General features: G+C 40.8%; 1 long non-coding RNA gene across 1 annotated transcript; it reads left to right on the top strand.

Moving 5' to 3' along the window:
- Positions 1–2,694: 2,694 nt before the first annotated feature.
- On the top strand, positions 2,695–3,809 carry LOC136764497 (uncharacterized). The gene is made up of 3 exons (XR_010821207.1): positions 2,695–2,749; positions 2,909–3,041; positions 3,265–3,809. It is a non-coding gene; the product is annotated as an uncharacterized LOC136764497 (long non-coding RNA).
- The last annotated feature ends 3,691 nt before the right edge of the window (positions 3,810–7,500 follow it).

Below are 7,500 nucleotides of genomic sequence, written 5' to 3'. Positions count from 1 at the left end.
TGTCAATTTGGAGCTGATGGCACTGCTGGACATCTTCATCTGCTTCATTTCATCTGCTGCAGTAAGTTTCCTTGGCCGACCACTGCGTCTGCGGTCCTCAACATTGCCCGTTTCTTTGTGCTTCTTCAAAAGAGCTTGGACAGCACATCTGGAAACCCCTGTGTGGAAAATGTGTGCCTGGGAGAGACCTTGCTGATGCAGTATAACTACATTGTGTCTTGTTGCTGTGCTCAGTCTTGCCATGACTTTACTACAATTTAAATACCTCACCAGACTTCTTTGCTCTTTATAATCATAGATCACAGATCGAAGAGAGAAATATTCAGAACAATTCTCACAATCTGAAACATAAAATACTGATATTTAATTATACATTTTCCTTACAAAGCCCTTTCCTTTGAATACTACTGTAGCATTTAGTATCATAATTTAAACATCAAGAATAATTTAAGTCTTAAATCAATGTCCTTAGTTGATATGTTTCAGTCATGTCACTCTGTCTCCATAACAATGTAACCAGTCTCTTCAAATAACAGCATTGCAGAATTGTAAGACTCCTACAGAGAACAGTACACAGTCTTTGAAGAGCCAGTCCCACCAAGTATACAGATAGTGGCTGTATACCCTCCCCATGGCACTGATGAAATAAGGATGCAGCACTTTTATACATAGAAACAAATATAAGCAGGGTGGATAATATTAAAAGTGAGAGTGAGACAGAGATCTATCTAATACTCGAGTTTGGATATGAGGCACAAAACATGTAAAATATCAAAATAATTGTATGACATTACCTGTTACTGCAATTTAGATCCCATACACAACTAGGTTTTATGTAATTGTGATTTACCTAATTCTTGAAAATGCTTATTTAATTCTTCTATCAATTACATTATCTCTCAAGTCCCTCAAACCATGACTTTGCATTTGATATCAAACAAGTCAGGTGTTCTTTTACAGTAATGTTAACTTTGAGATTTCTTGGAATTCCAGGGGGGGCTGGTCTGATGCCCATGTCATTGGAGGATAAATTACGATGCATGAATAATTCCCTTACAAACGTTAATTTTGTCAATGCTCTTTATTTTAAGACCAAACATGGCCGGTGCATGTTTTGGTGTTGAGAATTACTTAAGAGTCATTAAATGTAGTTTTAAGTCACCTTTTCTTGTTTATCATCAAACTGGGGAAGAAGCTAGATAAAGCTTCTGTTACCAACATGTAGTTTGTATTTGAGTTTGTTTCCATGGTTTCTGAAATATATAAAGTACCTTGAATGTCTGTGTTTCACAAAATGAATCTTCAATTGGAATTTGGTGCTAGTCTCTGTGGAGACGGGGCATGGCAGCCCATATGTCGGTTTGGGAGGGTCTTCCAGCATGGACATATCTGTCGTGCTTTGGTGAGCACAGGCCTGTATCATAAAACACAGAACTTAAAAGCTGTCTCCTTAACTCCTTTACCCCAAGCATACATTTCTCAACTAGAAGAGTATATTAATTTGTGTATGTATTTGCCAAAATAAAGTCGTATGATTTAAATCGGAAACTTGTCTGCAGGAATGAATCGTGTGTTGAAGCTTCAGGGGTGAGGCAGTGCTGTGTGAATTGTGATGTTATCTGCACAAACTTCTGCCATAACTAGCTATTTCTAGGAGAGGCAAACTATTTATTTATCTCCCACTACCACCACAAGTGAACCTCCCACTACCACCACAACTGCAGCTCCCACTACTACAACAACAGAACCTCAAACTACCACAACTGAAATGCCCCCTACCACCACAACTACCACTTCCACTACCACCACAACGGAAGCTCCCACTACCACAACTACTACTCCAACTACCACCACCACCACTACCGCTCCCACTACCACCACAACTACTACTCCCACTACCACCACAACTGAACCTCCCACTACCATCACCACTACCGCTCCCACCACTACCACAACTGAATCTCCCACTACCACCACAGTTGCAGCTCCAGGCCCAGGGGATCTACCCAGTGAATGCCACCAAGATCACTTACCAGAGTGAATCAGGGCTCCTCATTGCTTCTGCAGCAGGAGTGTCTTCCATAGCTTCATACTGACTGAAGAGAGTCATTAATACATCAAGAAGTCCCAGTGCGCTTTCAGCATCATGGTGATAATGAAATAAAAATAAAATACATGGACTAAAATGTGACTAAAATTACATTGACTAAAACTAGACTAAAATGAAAGGAGTTTTAGTAAGAATAAAACTAAATTTAAAATAGCTGCCAAAATTAACACTGCATCAAGAAGTCCCAGTGTGCCTTCAGCCAAAGTCTGATGTCATCTTCCTCCAATTTTCCAGAAACAACTGGGAACGCCTTTGCATCACCGTGGACTTCGGCATCGACAACCTGACTGTTCCAGAAGGCTCTAATTTGACCAACCAGACATTCGGTGACATCCAGGATCCCATCAACGCCCTGGTGAGACTCCAACTGAGGAGAGACTGAATTGGACTGTATATATAACTCTTGATGTACTGTAGTATACTGTACTGTAGCCTTCTAGGACCAGGGTTGGAGACCCGTGGGCTATTACACTGCACTCTACAGTTGGACGAGGGCTGCAGACCTCTGCTCTATTCTGCTCTACTATAGATCTCCTGTTTATTAATGTTGATGGTCTGTCTATCCTGTCTGCAATTCAGAGATATCCTGACCAACTACCTGGGTGGGGAGCCTGCCAGCGTCCCTCCTGCCAACTTCACGTAAGTGTGATCATCATAATGAAACTGAGCTGTCCCGAGTGTGTAGTGTGCAGTGTGTAGTGTGCAGAGTGCAGTGTGTTGTGTGCAGTGTGCTGTATGAAGTGTGTTGAGTGTTGTGTGGTGACAAATGGATGCCCCTCCCTTTCGTACAACAATAAGGATGTGCAGGTCCAGGCTGCAGTGGTGTATAAAGTCCAGAGCAGCACCCTCCAGAACCCCAGTGATAAACTGAAGAAGATCCTGAGCATCACAGGACCAGTCCAGGACCTCACAGCCACATTGAGCATCAACGGTCAGTTGCAGTGCTAATTCTGTACTATAGCACTAGTGTCAGGGAGGACAGGCTCATTTCCAGTCAGAATAGTCCAACAGTGGGATTTTAGAGCTGCCTGCTGAATATCATACATACAAATCTATTGCGATCGACAGTGATATCTTCAAGAGAAATGACACAAGCGGGCTGATAGAAGGCTACAGCCATCGTTGACTTCACTGTTCTCTGTTTTGAAATGCAGGTCAACCACCTTCACCAATTGCAGCTCCCACTACAGCCTCCACACCTGCAGCTTCCACAGGGTAAATCCAAATGTGTTCCATTGTCAGGGGTCATGGGTTCGAGTCTCAGGGTCCCTGTCTATGTGAAGTTTGCATGTTCTTCCCATGTCCACATGGGTTTCCTCCAGGCACTGTGGTTTACTCTGACCATCCAAAGACATGCAGGTTAGGTTAATTGGTCACGCTAAATTGCCCTGTAGGTGTGTGTGTGTGTGTGTGTGTGTGTGTGCCCAGTGGTGGCCTGGCATCCTGTCCTGGGTGTATTCCTGCCTTGCGCCCTATGCCTGCCAGGATCGGCTCCAGCGTCCCCATGACCCTCACCCTCCCATTGACCCTAAAATGGATGGATGGATAATAATAATAATACAACAATGATTCATAGAATCATGGAATATAAAGAATTCTGGTGCAAGGAAACAGACCTTCATTACATATATTCCAACTTCTAATATTATGAACATATGTAACTGTACTGAGTGGAGGATTTTATCACTGCAGAATCTCAATAAACAAATATCTCCTCCAAAACTTCTGCCTTTCAGTTTTGATGTGCTATTTCCTGCTTTCTTTGGCTTGTCCTTCCCTTCCTTGCATTGCCCGCATTGATCTGGGTGGCTGCCATTTCTCCCTTCTCATCTCCACCCAAGGAATGTAGACATAAAATAGCATTGTCTATGTGTCAAGGCTGATTTATGAAAGTGAGTTGTTACTTGAAATACCAGAATAATATGATAATTAGCCATATTCAACAGTTCAACTCCACACCCTGAATCATTGACTCAGCATGAGGAATCTGAACAGACCAGGACTTCACATCAATGACTGCATTGCTGTCAGAGGCTGAGATCTCAGGCTTTCACCCAAAGTAATGCTATTCCTGTGCTTTCTTGCTCATTTGCTTGACAATGGTCACCATGAACATATAGCTAGCAATGTTCATAAAATCCAAAAACACAATACATACGCACCACAGTTGGGGTCAGTTCCAATTCAATTCTTCATTCCTTTAAATTCCATCAAATCAATGAATTATCCAAAATATTTCCCTAAATTCCCTTTCAATTCAATTAATCTCAACTCCAAATTCAGATAAACTCTGCAAATTCAATTCCAATCCGATATTCCTTCCACACCAATTCCATTTCCTAATTCCAATTGTAATTTCATTTAATTCTGAGGCATCCCTACTTCCATGCAATTATTTAGTACTAGGGGAAAACTGTGTAGAAATCGGTTTATATCCAGTGTTATGGTAGATAGTTTATCTTACCATATCAGCAATTAGCTTCAATAAACAAAGAGAGGTAGAACAAACCAATAACTGAAACCAAAGAAAAACAATACTGTGTACTTTGTCTAAATGAACAAAAGTACCTCTGGGCTGTCAGGTATTAAAACAGAATAATACTAAAACAGGTTGATTAATGTACTTTAACCTATTTCTATAGTTTATGCATGTGACCACTAAACAATCTCTCAACTGGTGCAGATGAAGCTGGTATGGCCAGACACTTGCAGGCTAACTTTGTGAAGTCGGGAAACTCCTTGATTTTCTCCTTCCAGTAAGCTAAGGGATCAGAGTCTTCTGGGATGCATGTCTCTCTCAAATAGGTTGAAACTTCCACTGAAGCATCAGAAGTGGCCATACTCATGCATCTTCCACTTGAACGGTCAGTCGTGTATGTAAAAAGCTTGTATCATGACTTAGGCAGTGGGGTTGTGGGAATGTATGGAGTTTTCCTCAGAAGACAGTTGACCTTTGTGAAGAGCAGTTCCCTCATGCTCTCCACTTCATCACTGAAACACCAATCCATTTAAATCCTAATGGGGGGTTATATTAAATCCCCAAGGGTTAAAAAATGTCAGAACTCTGAAACCCTTTTTTCAATCTTTCTGAAATTGTAGGACTTTGTCAAGCAATTACTTACCAACAAAAAAACACCATGTGTTATGATTTTTGTTTTAATGTGGAAGATTGAAAAATAATCTCTCTTGTGTGTCCATTTTGATCTCTTGGAAAAATACAATACTGCCTACAGGAACTTTACAATGTATCTCTAACTTTGGAATGCTTTGCTCTATCATCTAGGTTGCATATGAAAAATGGGGTTCTCATATTGGTTTGGGAACCTCAATTGGACACTAAATATCTATTTATACACTATATGGCCAAGAGTATGTGGAAACCCCTTCTAATCAGTGGATTCAGTTATTTCAGCCACACCCATTGCTGGCAGGTGTATAAATCAAGCACACAGCCACACAATCTCCTTAGACAAACATTGGCAGTAAAATGGGCCATACTGAAGAGCTCAGTTACTTTCAACATGGCACCATCATAGGATGCCACCTTTCCAACAAGTCAGTTAATCAAATTTCTGCTCAACTATATCTTCCCCCGTCAAATGTAAGTGCTAGTATTGTCAAGTGGAAACATCTAGGACCAACAACAGTTCAGCCACGAAGTGGAAGGCCACACAAGCTCACAGAACGGGACCACCGAATGTTGAAGCATGTAGCACATCAAAATCGTCTGTCCTCGGTTGGAACAATCACATTGCCTCTGGAAGAAACATCAGCACAATAACTGTTTGCCGGGAGCTTCATGAAATGGGTTTCCATGGCTGAGCAGCAGAGTCACCATAGTTCAAGACTGAGTCCAAGTCACCATGGTCTGACTCCGAGTCTGAGTCCAAGTCACCATGGTTCGAGTCCGAGTCACCATGGTATAACTCAGAGTCCGAGTCCAAGTCACCATGGTTCGAGTATGAGTCGCTAAGTGCCAAGGGTGCCAATGATAAATTAGGGATTTAAAATTGTATACAGTTTTAAGTTTATCATATTTATATTCAGTTATTGTTGTAATTTGCAAACATGCCAACAAAACTAAAAGCAATCCACAATACATGTGTATAGATAGAACCCCCACATCACTCTGCTGTCTTGAGAGCACATGAGCTGAAGTCTGCTAATGGTACTTCTGCTGCTCAATATAAAGCCGAATAGTGAGACACCAAGAAAAATCTGACCAAAAAGATTATAAATATGCAGGTTATTTTTGTCCCTCATTCAATTTTTGCTCACAAATGATATTTTATTTACACATATTAAAAATAGTAATACCACATCATCGGCTCATTTTGGGCAATGAGAATCTTTAATCCTCATTCAGATAAGATCAATCAATCTTAATTGTATATAGCAGAACACCTGTCCAAAGCATGTCACAACATAAATAAATAAGTGCATCATACAATGAATACATACTTTGAATGCTGCAGTATTGCAACTGCAACAGATGGACTCGTGTTTGGTGACATCACACACATACACTCCTGTCTTGCTTTCTATCGCACAGCTCACAAATACTCTTGTAGCTGAATGGAAGCAAATCCCTTCAGCAATGTACCAACATCTAGTGGAAAGCCTTCCCAAAAGAGTGCCCATGATTTTGGAATGAGATGTTCGACGAGCAGGTATCCACATACTTTTGACAGTACAGTGTATTTGAGAGTTATTGTGGCAAAATATTGGTGCAACTGTTCACCTGCAGGATGAAGGCCAGTGGATTAAATAGAAATGAAAGTTGCAATTGGACTTCTGCTACATGCAGGCATGAGCAAAAGCAACCATGAGCCCATTAACACCCTGTGGTCTGAGACAGATGAGAGGGTCCAACACTCTGCTGCTAGGCACCTCAGAGGTGTGTTCTCTGCCCCCGTAGCAAACACAGAAAGTTTGCAAAGGTCTGCCAGGGCTGTCAACAGCATGACCCAAGTATGGTGTTTTACTTGTGTTTAGATCGGTTAATAAATAACAGAAAAATGTTCCAATAGATGAACGTGTTCAAAATAACTGTCCAAAAATGTCTGTTTTAAAACAACAAATTTGGCTATGAATGTGTGAAAATGTACAAATATATGCTTATTGTGGGGATATAAAACCATTTACTTGAGTTACAAATGGTTAATAAAAGAAAAAGTGTTACTGTTTGACATAAAGTGTCATTTTTCCATAATTTCCAATTGGGGTGCAAAAGTACCCCCTGTTGGCACTTTTAGGAGACAAAATATGTTGGCGCTTTTAAGGTGATGCCAATGAAGAACCTAATTTTCATGCTTGACCATAGATCAGTTGTTAGATATATATTTAGCGGAATCTAAATCTCCAGAGTTAATTGATCTCTAACAGTTGTG

This window comes from Amia ocellicauda, chromosome 12 (genome assembly GCF_036373705.1).
Source record: "Amia ocellicauda isolate fAmiCal2 chromosome 12, fAmiCal2.hap1, whole genome shotgun sequence".
In the NCBI taxonomy this organism is placed as follows: domain Eukaryota; kingdom Metazoa; phylum Chordata; class Actinopteri; order Amiiformes; family Amiidae; genus Amia; species Amia ocellicauda.
The sequence above is the reverse complement of the archived record's forward strand: the minus strand, read 5'-3'. Positions and strand labels throughout refer to the sequence as shown.